The following is a 17,511-nucleotide window of genomic DNA, read 5'->3' as shown; positions in this document are numbered from 1 at the left end:
TAGATTCATTATTGCATGTACATTCACATCATACATATTTGTTAGGGTAAATGTTTATATTTTTCTATAAACTTGGTCAAACTTTAGGAAGTTTGACTTCGGTCAAACCTAATATGCAGAGTTTACTACTACTACTCGCTCGTTGCTTATCCGAATCACTCAACATGCCACACGGGGAGTCCAGTGTCACAAAATTTTGAGGTCGGCGGGAAAATCTCCTGCGACCCTGATTCGAGTAGTGGGAAGTTACCATCATAGCCTTCGGAACAGGTCTACGGATGACGCTTGGTAGGGGGCTGTTTTCGTAACTTCAGGGTTCACCCTACCCAGCCAACCCCACCCCGGCACCCAGAGTAGTACACCTGAATACTCCCCATTTTCTATCCCCACCGCAAAATAGACTTCTCCACGGCACCGCAGCCTTCGTGCTCCTCCCATTTACATCGGCGCACTCGTCCACCGCAGCGCATCTGCCTCATCGACGACCTCGTACGCTGCACTGGAGCTGGTCCACCATCGTCATCGTACATGGAGCCTCTTCCCCTGCATCGTCTTCCACGGTCTCGGATCTGCTTCCCGAAAGTCGACGCCAAGCGCAGAAGTACCACCGTCATGGACAATGAACTGATTCCCGTTGCCGACCATGACTCACAGAGGCTGTCGCGACCATCGTTCTCCTCCTCGATTGGTATTGTGTGTATTGAATCACTTAGCAGTACATGTGCAGTTCGTATTTTGTTCATACCTACCCTTCAAATTTCCTGGGTGCTATTGTTCCTGTAAAAGTAATTGGTTATAGCATCCATTGTCCAACAGAATATCAGCTTGTAATTGTGCGTCACTCCTGTATCGCGTTGTGCTTGGGTGGGTTTTTCATCTACAACCAGTAGTATGGCAAATGATGGAAAGGTTTTTAGAACTAGCAAGATGCCCATGTGTTGCACGCATCAAGATGCATTTGTATGAGTAGTTTATCTTGTGGGAGAAAATGATGAACAAGGGAAGGCCTTATTTGCAAATCCGGAGAGGGGTATGGGTATCTTTTTGCAAAATTTCCATTTGTTTCCTTCCTATCTGTCAGATATAAATCGGATGGCCTATATTGCAAGAAAAACAAGTATAGAGAAAAAAGTAGACAGTAAAGGAAGTAGAGGTAAATATTAAATATAAAATATAAAATAAATATAACAGTAGAGAAGAGAGTAGAGATAGCAGAGACATCAGGAAAGGATCGCGCGCGCGCGGGAAAAAGCGGTCGGGCGTGCACTAGTTTTGGCGCGCGGCGTCCGGCACGCTTTATAAAATCCAACACCCTCCCACCGCTCTATGCCTTGCCACCGCTCTCTCCCCGCTTTGTGCCTCACCACCGCTCTATCCCCGCTCTTTTTCGCCTCGCCGCCGCCGTGCCACCATGCCGCCGCGTCACCGGGAAACTTGGGGATACCGCGGCGTCCGCGTGTGCCCCTCCGGCGGCTTCTCCGCCGAGATCCGGTTCCGCGAGATGCGCCTCGGCCTCGTCAATTTCGACACCGCCAATGAGGCCGCCCACACATACGACGCGGCGGCGTGGCGCCTCCGGTGGCCTCATAGAACATTGAACTTCCCCAACATGCCGACACGGGAGCGGGCGCAGGAGCTCGCGCCTCTGCCGCGGCTTAGCACCGACGAGGATCGTCGCGACAACTGGAGGCGGGAGCACTGTCTCAGCATCGCCGAGATGGACAAGAAAGCCATGGCGCTGTGGCGCCAACACTTCCTGCAGGACATCATCAACGGGCGCGAGTTCTACACGCAAAGGAGGGTGGAGAGGAATAAGAGAAGGGCGGAGCGAGCCGCCTATTGCGAGGACAAGCGTAGGCGAAAAGCGAACGCTCAGTTCAACATGAGCCTAGGAGCAGCGTCGCCCTGGGAATCCGACGATGATTGGTATCTTCACGCCTACAGTCAGACGTCGGAGGAGGACATTAATAACCCACAAGTGTAGGGGATCGCAACAGCTTTCGAGGGTGAAGTACAACCCAAATTTATTGATTCGACACAAGGGGAGCCAAAGAATATTCTTGAGTATTAGCAGTTGAGTTGTCAATTCAACCACAACTGGATAACTTAGTATCTGCAGCAAAGTGTTTAGTAGCAAAAGTGGTATGATAGTAATGGTAACAGTAGCAACAGAAAAGGTAAATGTTTTTGGGTTTTTGTAGTAATTGTAACAGTAGCAACGGAAAAGTAAATAAGCGAAGAACAATATGTGAAAAGCTCGTAGGCAATGGATTAGTGATGGATAATTATGCCGGATGTGATTCCTCATGCAATAGTTATAACATAGCGTGACACAGAACTAGCTCCAATTCATCAATGTAATGTAGGCATGTATTCCGTAAATAGTCATACATGCTTATGGAAAAGAACTTGCATGACATCTTTTGTCCTACCCTCCCGTGGCAGCGGGGTCCTAGTGGAAACTAAGGGATATCAAGGCCTCCTTTTAATAGAGAACCGGACCAAAGCATTAACACATAGTGAATACATGAACTCCTCAAACTACGGTCATCACCGAGAAGTATCCCGATTATTGTCACTTCGGGGTTGTCGGATCATAACACATAATAGGTGACTATAGACTTGCAAGATAGGATCAAGAACACACATATATTCATGAAAACATAATAGGTTAAAATCTGAAATCATGGCACTCGGGCCCTAGTGACAAGCATTAAGCATAGCAAAGTCATAGCAACATCAATCTCAGAATATAGTGGATACTAGGGATCAAACCCTAACAAAACTAACTTGATTACATGGTAAATCTCATCCAACCCATCACCGTCCAGCAAGCCTACGATGGAATTACTCACGCACGGCGGTGAGCATCATGAAATTGGTGATGGAGTATGGTTGATGATGATGATGGCGACGAATCCCCCTCTCTGGAGCCCCGAAAGGACTCCAGATCAGCCCTCCCGAGAGAGATTAGGGCTTGGCGGCGACTCTGTGTCGTGAAACGCGATGAAACTTTTTCCTTGATTTTTTCTCCCCAAGACGGTATATATGGAGTTGGAGTGGAGGTCGGAGGAGGTCTGGGGGGCCCACGAGATAGGAGGGTATGCCCCTAGGGGGGGCACCCCCCTTTCTCGTGGACAGCCCGTGGGCCCCCTGGCCTTGATTCTTTCGCCAGAAATTCTTATTTATTCTGAAAAGTGCCTCCGTGGATTTCCAGGACATTCCGAGAACTTTTCTTTTCTACACATAAAACAACGTCATGGTAGTTCTGCTGAAAACAGCGTTAGTCCGGGTTAGTTTCATTCAAATCATGCAAGTTAGAGTCCAAAACAAGGGCAAAAGTGTTTGGAAAAGTAGATACGTTGGCGATGTATCAACTCCCCCAAGCTTAAACCTTTGCTTGTCCTCAAGCAATTCAGTTGACAAACTGAAAGTGATAAAGAAAAACTTTTACAAACTCTGTTTGGTCTTGGTGTTGTAAACATGAAAAGCCAGCATTCAAGTTTCAGCAAATATTATGAACTAACCATACTCACAATAACACATTGGTCTCACTCATATCAATAGCATAATCAGCTAGCGAGTCATAACAATAAAACTCGGATGACAACACTTTCTCAAAATAATCATAACATGATATAACAAAACGGTATCTCGCTAGCCCTTTCTGAGACCACAAAACATAAATGCAGAGCACCTTTAAAGATCAAGGACTGACTAACACATTGTAATTCATGGTAAAAGAGATCCAGTCAAGTCATACCCAATATAAAACAATAATAACGAATGCAAATGACAGTGTGCTCGCCAGCGGGTGCTTTTAATAAGAAGGATGATGACTCAACATAAAAGTAAATGGATAGGCCCTTCGTAGAGGGAAGCAGAGATTTGTAGAGGTGCCAGAGCTCGATTTTAAAATAGAGATTGAATAACATTTTGGGCGGCATACTTTTGCTGTCAACGCAACAACTATGAGATGGTTGTATCTTCCATACTACATGCATTATAGGCAGTTCCCAAAAAGAATGGTAAAGGTTTATACTCCCCCAACCACCAACAAGCATCAATCCATGGCTTGCTTGAAACAACGAGTGCCTCCAACATACAACAGCCCTAGTGGAGTTTTGTTTAATTATTTTGATTTTCTTTGATATTTTTGGATCATGGGACTGGGCATCCCGGTTACCGGCCCTTTCTCGTGAATGAGGAGTGGAGTCCACTCCTCTGAGAATAACCCACCTAGCATGGAAGATATAGGCAGCCCTAGTTGAAACATGAGCTGCTCGAGCATACAAAACAGAATTTTATTTGAAGGTTTGGAGTTTGTCACATACAAATTTACTTGGAACGGCAGGTAGATACCGCATATAGGAAGGTATACTGGACTCATATGGAACATCTTTGGGGTTTAAGGAGTTTGGATGCACAAGCAGTATTCCCGCTTAGTACAGGTGAAGTCTAGCAAAAGACTGGGAAGCGACCAACTGAGAGAGCGACAACAGTCGTAAGCATGCATTAAAATTAATTCACACCGGATACAAGCATGAATAGGATATAATCCACCATGAACATAAATATCATGAAGGCTATGTTGATTTGATTCAAATACATGCGTGAACATGTGCCAAGTCGAGTCACTCAATTCATTCAAAGGAGGATACCATCCCATCATATCACATCATAATCATTCTAATAGCATGTTGGCACGCAAGGTAAACCATTATAACTCATAGCTAATCAAGCATGGCACAAGCAACTATAATCTCTAAGTGTCATTGCAAATATGTTTACTTCATAATAGCTGACTCAGGAACGATGAATCATCATATTTACAAAAACAAGAGAGGTCAAGTTCATACCAGCTTTTCTCATCCCAATAAGTCCATCATATATCATCATTATTGCCTTTCACTCACACGACCGAACGAAGTGTATAATAATAGGAGTGCGCGTGCATTGGACTAAGCTGGAATCTACAAGCATTCAACTCAAGAGATAAGACAAGTAATATGGGACCTAAATATAAATAATCAATCATGCATATGAGAGCCACTAAGCATTTCAATATGGTCTTCTCAACCCCCAGAAGAAAGAAAAGAAAATAAAACTATTTACACAGGAAAGCTCCCAACAAGTAAAAGAAGAACGAGAAATCTTTTTGGGTTTTCATTTTAATTTCTACTACAAGCAAGGAAATTAAACTAACTAATTTTTTTGGTTTTTCTTAAGGTTTATCGAACACACAAGAAGAAAACCAGAAAAGGAGATTTAAACTAACATGGATAATACAATGAAACAGTATGAGCACCGATGACTACTGTGTGAACATGAATGTAAAGTCGGTGAGAAATACGTACTCCCCCAAGCTTAGGCTTTTGGCCTAAGTTGGTTTAATACCAAGGACCGCCTCGCTGATATCCATAAGTGAAACTGGGATTGTACTGAGATGAAGAGGCAACGGCCTCCTGGGCAGCAGCGTGTTGGCGAGCTGCCTCCATTCCCCTCTCATATTCAATGGCTTCTTCCCTGGTGATAACATATCCTCCTCTTGCCTGATAATCAAAAAGGTAGGGAGCAGGAAGAGTGACAGGGACGACATTGCGTCTATCATAGATTAGTCGATAATGGAGGAATTGTTCATTCCTCTCAAGAAATTGATGATCAAACATAGCTTCTTTATCTAAATAAACAGGAGATACAATCATATCCCCCTCTCGTGGAGCTATATTAAGAAAATTTGCCACACGGGTTGCATAAATTCCTCCAAAGAAATTTCCCTTTTTACTATATTATGCAACCTACGTGCAACTATTGCCCCCAAGTTATAACCTCTGTAACCAGACACAACACTCTTGAGGACACAAAGATCAGGAGCACACAAGTGACTTACTTCGTCCTTACCGTTAATGCATTTACCAATAAAGAGAGCAAAGTAATGTATAGCAGGAAAATGAATGCTCCCTATGGTAGGTTGTGCTACGTCCCTAGATTCTCCCGCAGTAATACTAGCAAGAAAATCTCTAAGTTAAGATTTGCGAGGATCATTGATATTACCCCACTGAGGTAGTTTGCAAGCAGTTGTGAAATCCTCTAAATCCATGGTATAAGATGTATCATAAATATCAAACATAACGCTAGGAGAATTACGCGAAGAAATATATTCGAACCTCCGCAGAAAGGAATCAGTCAAATGATAATATTGAGGGCACTTATCTAGTAAGAAGTCCTCTAGCTCGGCATTACGCACATACGCGTCAAATTCCTCATTGAAGCGTGCTTTGACCATAAAATCATCGGATGGCCACTCACAAGCCCATACATATGCATCCCTCGGCAATTTAACATCTTGCTCTTGTATACCAATCCTTGCCCCTTTCTTTGCCGAGGAACCACCTTGGTACATTCTTCTAAGCATATTTCTTTTTCTGAAAATTTCTGAAATTTTAGTAACTTCAAAATAAAAGTGCATAAAACTAAACAAGATCGATAGCAACTACTCCTACAAGTGCCTAGAGCCTATATCATGTATTGGAATTGCTTGGCACCTCAAAAATTTAACATGCAAGCTCAAGAACAGGGTCACCAAGGCAGCAAGGATTTGCACTGAATAAAGCACTAGAACAAAAACTAATTGGACCAATGGAGGAGTCACATACCAAGCAACCATATCCCAAAGCAGTTTTGCGAATGGAGCTTTGAGCTAAGAGATTGAAAATCACACCAAAACGAGCTAGAACTCGGGCTTGAGCTGGATGGGGTTTTTTTGGGTAGAAGATGAAGTGTGTGGGTGCTGGCATAAGTGGAGGGGAGTCACCAGGGGCCCACGAGATAGGGGGGCATGCCCTACAGGGGAGGGCGTGCCCTCCTCTCTCGTGGCCTGGTGCTTGGCCCTCCTGTAGTGTTTTTAGTGCCTAAAATCCCCAAATATTCCAGAAAAAAACATACTAAATTTGCAGGGCATTTGGAGCACTTTTATCTTTGGACTATTTTTTTATTGCACGGATAAATCAGAAAACAAACAGATAATACTATTTTTGCTTTATTTATTCTAAATAACAGAAAGTAAAAGGAGGGTACAGAAGGTTGTGCCTTCTAGTTTCATCCATCTCGTGATCATCAAAATGAATCCACTAACAAGGTTGATCAAGTCTTGTTAAGAAACTCATTCCGAATAACACGGAACCGGAGAAATTTCGAATAACACTAAGTTACCTCAACGGGATATGAAAATCCCCAACAATAAGAATATCATACTTTTTCTTCACAGTAGGGAGAGGAAATTCAAAACCTCCAAAAATGATAGTTGGAACTTTTCAATAGAATTGATGCTATGAACTTGAGATTGTTTCCTCGGAAAGTGTACCGTATGCTCATTGACATTAACATGAAAAGTGACATTGCCTTTGTTGCAATCAATAACAGCCCCTGCAGTATTAAGAAAAGGTCTACCAAGGATAATAGACATACTATCGTCCTCGGGAATATCAAGAATAACAAAGTCCGTTAAAATAGTGACATTTGCAACCACAACAGGCACATCCTCACAAATACCGATAGGTATAGCAGTTGATTTATCAGCCATTTGCAAAGATATTTCAGTAGGTGTCAACTTATTCAATTCAAGTCTACGATATAAAGAGAGAGGCATAACACTAACACCGGCTCCAAGATCACATAAAGTAGTTCTAACATAATTTCTTTTAATGGAGCATGGTATAGTTGGAACACCCGAATCTCCAAGTTTCTTTGGTATTCCACCCTTAAAAGTGTAATTAGCAAGCATGGTGGAAATTTTAGCTTCCGATATCTTTCTTTTATTTGTGATGATATCCTTCATATATTTTGCATAAGGAAGCAAATCAGTTAAGCGCATACGTAGGAAAATAGGTCTAATCATTTCAGCAAAACGCTCAAAATCCTCATCATCCTTTGACTTGGATGGTTTAGGAGGAAAGGGCATGGGTTTCTGAACCCATGGTTCTCTTTCTTTACCGTGCTTCCTAGCAACAAAATCTCTCTTATCATAACGTTGATTCTTTGATTGTGGGTTATCAAGATCAACAGCAGGTTCAATCTCTACATCATTGTCTTCGCTAGGTTGAGCATCAACATGAACATTATCATTAACATTATTACTAGGTTCATGTTCATCACCTGATTGCGTTTCAGCATCAGAAATAGAAATATCATTGGGATTCTCAGGTGTTTCTACATTAGGTTCACTAGAAGTTTGCAAAGTCCTATCATTCTTCTTTTTCTTCTTCTTCTTAGGAGAACTAGGAACATCTAGATTATTTCTCTGAGAATCTTGCTCGATTCTCTTAGGGTGGCCTTCAGGATACAAAGGTTCCTGAGTCATTCTACCAGTTCTAGTAGCCACTCTAACAACAACTCATTTTTATTATTCAATTCATCAAGCAAATCATTTTGAGCTTTGAGTACTTGCTTAGCTTGAGTAGCAACCATAGAAGCATATTTGCTAACGCGGTGAAGTTCATCTTTAACTCTAGCCAGATTATCACCTACGCGTCCTATCTCGAAAGCATTATTCTTTAACTCTCTACCAACATAAGCATTAAAACTTTCTTGTCTAGCCATAAAGTCATCAAATTCATCTAAGCATGGGCTATGCAATTTAGTAGAGGGTATTTCAACTTTATCGTATCTACAGAGAGAATTTACCTTCACTACCTGTGTTGGGTTATCAAGACAATGTAGTTCTTCAGGCGGTATATTCAGACCATGTATTTCTTCAATAGGAGGTAAATTCTTAACATCTTCAGCTTTAATACCTTTTTCTTTCATTGATTTCTTTGCCTCTTGCATATATTCAGGACTGAGAAATAAAACACCTCTCTTCTTCGAAGTGGGTTTAGGAATAGGCTCAGGAGTTGGCTCAATTGGTTCAGGAATTGCTTCAGGAACTGGCTCGGGAAGAGTCCAATTATTTTCATTAGTCAACATATTATTCAATAGTATTTCAACTTCGTCAACTGTTCTTTCCTTGAAAACAGAACCAGCACAACTATCCAAGTGGTCCTTGGAAGCATCGATTAGTCCATTATAAAAGATATCAAGTATTTCATTGTTCTTAAGATGGTGATCAGGCAAAGCATAAAGCAACCGAGAAGCCTCCCCCAAGCTTGTGGGAGACTCTCTTCTTTGATTTGCACAAAATTATATATTTCCCGCAAGGCAGCTTGTTTCTTATGAGCAGGGAAATATTTAGCAGAGAAGTAATAAATCATATCCTGGGGACTACGCACACAACCAGGAGCAAGAGAATTATACCAAGTCTTAGCATCACCCTTTAATGAGAATGGAAATATCTTAAGGATATATAAATAGCGAGACTTCTCATCATGAGTAAATAGAGTGGCTATATCATTCAACTTGGTAAGATGTGCCACAACAGTTTCAGAATGAAGGCCATAAAAAGGATCAGATTCAACTAAAGTAATAATATCAGGATCAACAGAGAATTCATAATCCTTATCAGTAACACAGATAGGTGAAGTAGGAAAAGTAGGATCGGGTTTCATTCTAGCATTAAGAGACTGCTTCTTCCATTTAGCTAATAATTTCTTAAGATCAGATCTATCATTGCAAGCAAGAATAGCTTCAGCAGCTTCTTTGTTCATAACAGAACCCTTAGGAACAACAAGTAAAACATAATCATTGGGGGAACGTTCATCATCACTATCATCAATAGCATCTTCAATATTTTCATTCCCCCTAACTCTAGCAAGTTGTTCATCTAAAAATTCACCTAATGGCTATGTAGTATCACGCACAGAAGTAGTTTCATCATAAGTATAATGCAAAGCAGAAGTGGCATCATCGATAACATGTAACATATCAGAATTCATAGCAGTGGCAGGTTTAGGTGTCGCAAGCTTACTAATAACGGAAGGAGAATCTAGTGCAGAGCTAGATGGCAGTTCCTTACCTCCCCTCGTAGTTGAGGGCAAAATCTTGATCTTAGCGTCTTTCAAGTTCTTCATAGTGATTAACAGATATAAATCGCAAGTGACTCAGAGAATAGAGCTATGCTCCCCGGCAACGGCGCCAGAAATTAGTCTTGATCACCCACAAGTGTAGGGGATCGCAACAGCTTTCGAGGGTGAAGTACAACCCAAATTTATTGATTCGACACAAGGGGAGCCAAAGAATATTCTTGAGTATTAGCAGTTGAGTTGTCAACTCAACCACACCTAGATAACTTAGTATCTGCAGCAAAGAGTTTAGTAGCAAAAGTGGTATGATAGTAATGGTAACAGTAGCAACAGAAAAGGTAAATGTTTTTGGGTTTTTGTAGTAATTGTAACAGTAGCAACAGAAAAGTAAATAAGCGAAGAACAATATGTGAAAATCTCGTAGGCAATGGATCAGTGATGGATAATTATGCCGGATGTGATTCCTCATGCAATAGTTATAACATAGGGTGACACCGAGCTAGCTCCAACTCATCAATGTAATGTAGGCATGTATTCCGTAAATAGTCATACGTGCTTATGGAAAAGAACTTGCATGACATCTTTTGTCCTACCCTCCCGTGGCAGCGGGGTCCTAGTGGAAACTAAGGGATATTAAGGCCTCCTTTTAATAGAGAACCGGACCAAAGCATTAACACATAGTGAATACATGAACTCCTCAAACTACGGTCATCACCGCGAAGTATCCCGATTATTGTCACTTCGGGGTTGTCGGATCATAACACATAATAGGTGACTATAGGCTTGCAAGATAGGATCAAGAACACACATATATTCATGAAAACATAATAGGTTCAGATCTGAAATCATGGCACTCGGGCCCTAGTGACAAGCATTAAGCATAGCAAAGTCATAGCAACATCAATCTCAGAACATAGTGGATACTAGGGATCAAACCCTAACAAAACTAACTTGATTACATGGTAAATCTCATCCAACCCATCACCGTCCAGTAAGCCTACGATGGAATTACTCACGCACGGCGGTGAGCATCATGAAATTGGTGATGGAGGATGGTTGATGATGACGACGGCGACGAATCCCCCTCTCCGGAGCCCCGAACGGACTCTAGATCAACCCTCCCGAGAGAGATTAGGACTTGGCGGCGGCTCCGTGTCGTGAAACACGATGAAACTTTTTCCTTGAACTTTTTCTCCCCGAGACGGTATATATGGAGTTGGAGTTGAGGTCGGAGGAGGTCCGGGGGGCCCACGAGATAGGAGGGCGCTCCCCTAGGGGGGGCGCCCCCTGTCTCGTGGACAGCCCGTGGCCCCCCTGGCCTTGATTCTTTCGCCAAAAATTCTTATTTATTCTAAAAAGTGCCTCCATGGATTTCGAGGACATTCCGAGAACTTTTCTTTTCTACACATAAAACATCATCATGGTAGTTCTGTTGAAAACAGCGCCAGTCCGGGTTAGTTTCATTCAAATCATGCAAGTTAGAGTCCAAAACAGGGGCAAAAGTATTTGGAAAAGTAGATACGTTGGATACGTATCAGACATCACCGAGGAGGAGTGGGACGATGAGGAGTACTTGAATTATCTTTTTTTTATCTATCTATGCTGAGAACTATCCTCTACTCTCTAGTATCTACTTCTCGATCTCAACACTGTAAACGCTTTTTTAAAGCGCCACGCGTTGTGATTCTGTTGGAGATGCTCTAACATGGCAGATGAGTGCTTTAATGTTGCCCACAAGATGCGCGAGTATTACTAGTAGTATATTTTTCTTTCCATGTTGAGATTTTTAAACCACGAGTGCGAACATGCAGAGGATCAATGAAGACCAAACACGGGATATTCGGGACATCTTCAAGGAGCATGGCAAGTTAAAGAGGAGCTGCACCGAACCTGTAAAACGAGCTTTGGTAAGTAACACCCTTTCAATTACTTTCGTTTCGCCTCGTGTTCTTCGATGTGTATATGTTGTAGTTTCTGTTTCTCTTAAGCATGGTGTTCTTCGATGTGTAATAAGAAGAGTCTTAATTGTCCTAATGCTTTCGTTTTTAGCTTGATGTAGGAAGTGGGTGTTCTCACCTTGTAGTCTGTTTTTATATTTCTTTTCCTTTTGAATTCACTTCTCCGAGTTCTGTTTATCTGGCTTCTACTAAGTGGATCTAGGTTGCTCTGAGTATTGATCTAAAAAATAAGTAACTTCATGTCAGGATGCAGTTCCTGCGAGGAGGGAAGTATGGTTAACCTCGAGATCATGTTCCCAAAATGAGGCTGGATTACACACAAGGTGCCAGTTCCATAATGATGTTGGATTAGACACAAGGTGCAAATTCCCAGATGATGCTGGATTACACACAAGCCAGGTGGAGTCGTTAGATGTTTGTGTCCTCATGGCATTAGTAAAGGCTGAAAGAAAGCGTGCAGGAGCCCTTGAGAATATAGCCGAGTTCCTGAAGAAGCGAATAGAGCAATCAGATGCTCTCTTCACCCAAGCCAAAGAAGAGATGGAAGAAGCCAGAAATAAGCTAGCAGAGGCAGAGCATGCTAGGCATCTCCTGCTATCTAAAACTGTTGTCAATACAAAATTTCCTTCATAATAGCTAGGTTCAAATGTTTATCCAGTCAGCATGCTTGTTGTGATGTCTGTGCATCTACTGATGTGGCACAAAATGTTTTTTTGGGTCATGTAATAACAGCAATTACTTTCCAAACAATAACAGACAAAGCATTCACTACAAGAAATATGTCAACTTATGACCACCACTATTGGTCACTGAAAGGTCACAAATTTCCATTTATGACCTTTTTGTGACCAAAAACAGAAGGTCAAAAGCTGGCCGTCGTAAACTGACTATAGCGACCTTTCTTCTGGAATGGTGAAAGACGTTTACGACCAAAATATTCCTACTGTGGCGTTTTGGTCACTAGCAACCTCCCCCAGGCCACGTAGGCATCCAGCGTGGCAAGCTGATGTGGCACAAGATTTAGCCCGGTCCAATTCGATTTTCTACATGGGCCGAGCCCAACAATTCATCCTATTTGTGTTTTTTTCATCAATTTTTGGTCAGGATCATGGGCCTAGCCCAATATGACAGCCTTTTTTATTGTTGGGCTGCGGCCATTTTGGCTAAACAATTTCATTTCTTTTTTATTAAATGGGTCCACTAGTCAGATGGGTCCCAGTTGTCAGGTTCTAGTAACAGGTTTCAATTTGTCAGGTAAGTGGGTCCCATCTATCAGACTCATATTCTTCATATTTCAAGTAGTATTCAGATTCGCAGAGACAAAAAACACACATAATACAATACTTTACAAGCTCTATCCGTGCCAGTACAAAGGGCCATGTATAATACAATACTTTACAAGCTCTACAAGTGTAATATAGTACTACTTCACAAGCTCCTGGACTCGCTGGACTCTCTCATATTTCTATGCAACTTCAACAGGACAAAAACTTCGGTAGTCAGGGCTGGAACCATAGTCAGATGAACAACACACCGGACTCGCTCGACGGTGATAGTCAGTGCTGAGACCAAACAAAACAGCAACATGGCTTCCTCTGTCATCCTGTTACATGAATCAGAAAAGAATGAGAAAAACTGGGGCAAATATATTATGAACAGACCATTCAAGAACAGACCATTCAACATTCAGCTAGTACCATGCTTTTTGTTGTCGAGCTAGTTAAAATGAGATAGTAGTTCATATAAGAAACAGAGAAACAATATGAATATGCATGGCACATATGTAGGTTGTGCAAAAAAACTGCACTACAACACATTGCACCTAAAACAAAATACCATTCTACTATCACGACCATACATTCAACTGGCAAGATTTAACAATACTCGTCAGCACACGCATACTAAACTTCACAAAGGCAGGAGAGAATAAAGGGAACCAAGGAAGATACGTGTGGATGATAGTGTCGACGATGATCTAGATTGAGTTAGCATTTATGAGGAAGTGGATGGTGTCCATGGTGTGCTTTAGATGCACACAGCCATGAGCTTCTTGCCGCTGTTGCATCCGTTCGCTCGATGATGGGTACCAATGCATCCAAGTAGAACAAAACCACCAACATTAACCCACAGCTTCAAGTACAAGCAAGTATATATCAAGTGACAGTGAAAACAAGTTGAGAAAAACACTGTAAATATCTATTTCATGTCATGCAGAATTCAAACCGAATAAACCTATGCATACGACGGTGAAATATTACAAAGAAAGCACTCATTAGGTAGCATGCATACAAAGTCTCTGTGTTGGCAGTAGTAAATACTCTCTGTGTTAGCAGTAGTAAAACTCATGCAGTACCAAGTTAACAACTTTGAGTCAGAAAAGCTAGAAATGTCTCTTAAGAGAGACCAGAACTTAGAATTAAGGCACATATCATATTCTGAACAGCATCAGCACCATGGTAGTAACAATTAACATTAGTAGGACATCAATGGGGCACAACTTAGTTAACTGCAGATGGATGGACACACAATTACCTTCTCGAGGCAGGGGCGAGCGTCCTTGAAGTCGAGGAAGATGAGCGTGAGGGCGGCGCTAATGGCACTCCAGGACATGTTGAGGCCGAGCAGCAGCGGCACAAGCATGCCCAAGGTGATGGTGTACATGCCGAAGGTGATTTTCTCCCCAGATTCAATGCATGGAACAGCTCCCTTCCGTTCCCAACAGCAGCAAGGTACTGGTGCTACTGCCATGCAAAGAAAAATCTTGTAAGCATGATAGAAGGTTGGGATGGCAGGAAGTGAAAATCCTGTCTAACAACATGAGCAGAGCACTAGTTATAAGCATGATAGAAGGCTGGGTGAAGAATATACGAAACTGAACCAATCAATTCAATTCAAAGGGTGTATCTTGTGTAAATGATGCTAGCAATCTCAGTTTCATGCATATATATTCTATATAGTAGAAATTTTATTAGATGATCCTAACTCCATATTTAACAGATATTCATTCCTCAAAATACTCAACAGAGAGTATTCCCTGCCACAAGCAGCAAGATGAGCGGGGTTTGGGCGAGATCCAGCGAGGTGCAGGGCTGCTCGTTGGGTAACTAGTACCTGGATGTATGGAGTGAGGAGGGAGAGCTGCAGCATACTAATCTTGGGCGTGAAGAGTGGAAACTACCATATATTGCCCAAGAATTGAACCCAGCTTTGACATGCATGCTGCAATTCAACTCCATTGGTTGTCACAGAGATAAGATGAAAATCAACATTTTTTTGTTTGCCACTTATGGATGAAGCTACTAATCAGGATTAAATGCAGACAGTAGTAGTAGTTGTGGCATAGCAGTATATATATTAATTTGACTAAATTGAACCAACACCACAAGTCTGTATACAATGAAGTTACTAGGTAGGGATCATATAACATGAGGCAGATGGATGATTAGCAAACATGTTGGGCGGCCAAGAAATGAACAGCATATAAAATACTCCTACTACTGTAGTAGTTAAGATGATGAGGCAAAGGGCAACAGAAGTTAAGATAATGAGACAAAGGACAGCAGCATGCAGAGTTCCTGATGCACCGGAGTGGCCCAACTCGGCTGCACCACACTGAGGCACTCTTGTTCCATCGAGCTCGACCATGTGTAGGCTTCATCATCACCGTGGAGGTCCCTGTGGTCGTCCTGGTCCATGGAGTGTGAATCTTATTATTTCATTTCAGAGAACGTTAAACACAAATGGCATGTATATGGATCACTGTGGACAAGCAAACTTCGCTAATAAATATGAACAAGGCCTACTATAGCATAGCAGGTAAGGAGTTAGATTAACTCAAGTATTGGTGACTAATAGGCCTATTATTTCATTTTAGAGAAAGCCTGAAACACAAATGGCATGCATATAGATACCAAGGACAAGCAAACTTAGCTAATAAATATGAACAATGTCTACTATAGCATAGCAGGCAAGTATTGGTGAAAAATAGACCTATATTAAGAGTAAACAGAACTAGCTCGGAAAACAACTCTATATGAAGAGTATCATGTGTGAATGTGATACAGTAAAAAATTGCATGCTATGTACATCAAGTTAAAAGGCACAAGTTATAAAGTAGCCTAAAGCAGAGCAAATATACAGCAAGTTGATAAAAGAATGCCCAGTTATGGCATTTGATTTCACAAGAGAAGAATGTGTAAGGTGCAATGTTGTGTACACTTTGTAATTCTATAATAATTTGTAGTGCACTGTGGCTAGAAGCCAGAGTACACTTGAAGCTACGAACTATGCAACAAGCCTGAAACTGCAACAACAAGAAGCAGAGTTGAGTTTCTAGCCAGCATTTGCCTCTCAAAATTTTATATAAAGTGAAAATTCCCAGCAGGGTAGATAGTGATCAACTTGCTGTACAACAAGTGCAGAGCAGCTACACAAGAAAAATACAAGCCCACTGATACTAGTTGTGCACTTGTTTCTTTCGTTCACCACTGATCTGGTCTGTAGTGAAAGCGAAAGCACGACCAAAAGAAGTTTAAAAATGTTATTAGTTGTAAGAGAATAAAGTATACATATTATATCTGTCAAAAGAAGGACCAATATCAATCAGACCCTTTAATTTTAAAAAACATGGTTTCATTTGATGGTTGTTGGAGTAGCTGCTTTGGTTTGCACTATAAGGAACCTGTAATATCAATTTCTAACTTTCTAACAGTGAATTTGATCCTCAGGTGGTGTTGGGTGTACTAGACAAAAGGGCATATTCAGTCCTTCTGTAAATGTAACATCCAACCAAAACACTTATTTGCATCTATGAGCACAAAATAAAATGAAGGTATGTATAAAACTAAGACTGCACTTGGCAGGCAAGATCAACACTGTCCAAAATACAGTACCCAACTAGCCTAGCTAATGCAGTGTTAAGTTGCTGCCAATGTTCCAAAATCTCACTGGCATCCATGCGTGATTTGGTCAGTATGAAGAAGAAGTGGGCTAATGAATAGAGAGAGAAGCAGAGTTAGTTACCTTCATGTCATCCTCGATCTTGGCGACCTGGGTACTTTCCCTCGTCCCACACGAACCTGCATCCATCCATCCATCCATCCTCAGCAGATAAGCGAAAGGGATCGCGCCTGATGGTAGCGGTGGTGGTCGGTCGTGTTACATGCGCCTGCTTCGCCCTCACGTACGGGGAATCCGCCGCTGCTCACTCGCGCGGTGACGCGATAGGAGCAGCAGCTGGCGCTCAGGCGCGGGGTGAAGTGGCTCCTGGGGACGGCGAAGCCGTCGGGGGTGCCGGGGCTCCACCTCTCCACCGCGGCTGATGGCAGCGCCCTCCCCCTCCCGCTGGTGGCGGCGACACCCTCGAGGTGGCTGCTCAAAAGGATCTACGGAGAGGGAGGGGAAAGGATGCCGACGGTGGAGTGGAGGCCGGGGTGGTCGCTCGTGGCTGCAGGAAGATGTGCCCGTCGGATCTGACCAGAAGAGAAGGAGGAGGCCGGTGAGGTTGGGCGGCTCGCTTGATCTGCTGAGGGGGCGACTAGGTGGTGGAAGGGAGGGGCGGCGGAGGAGGACTCTAGATCGGGAAGGGGGCAGCAGCG

The sequence above is a fragment of the Triticum dicoccoides genome, chromosome 2B (genome assembly GCF_002162155.2).
Source record: "Triticum dicoccoides isolate Atlit2015 ecotype Zavitan chromosome 2B, WEW_v2.0, whole genome shotgun sequence".
Classification (NCBI taxonomy): Eukaryota; Viridiplantae; Streptophyta; class Magnoliopsida; order Poales; family Poaceae; genus Triticum; species Triticum dicoccoides.
Note: the sequence above shows the minus strand (reverse complement) of the source record.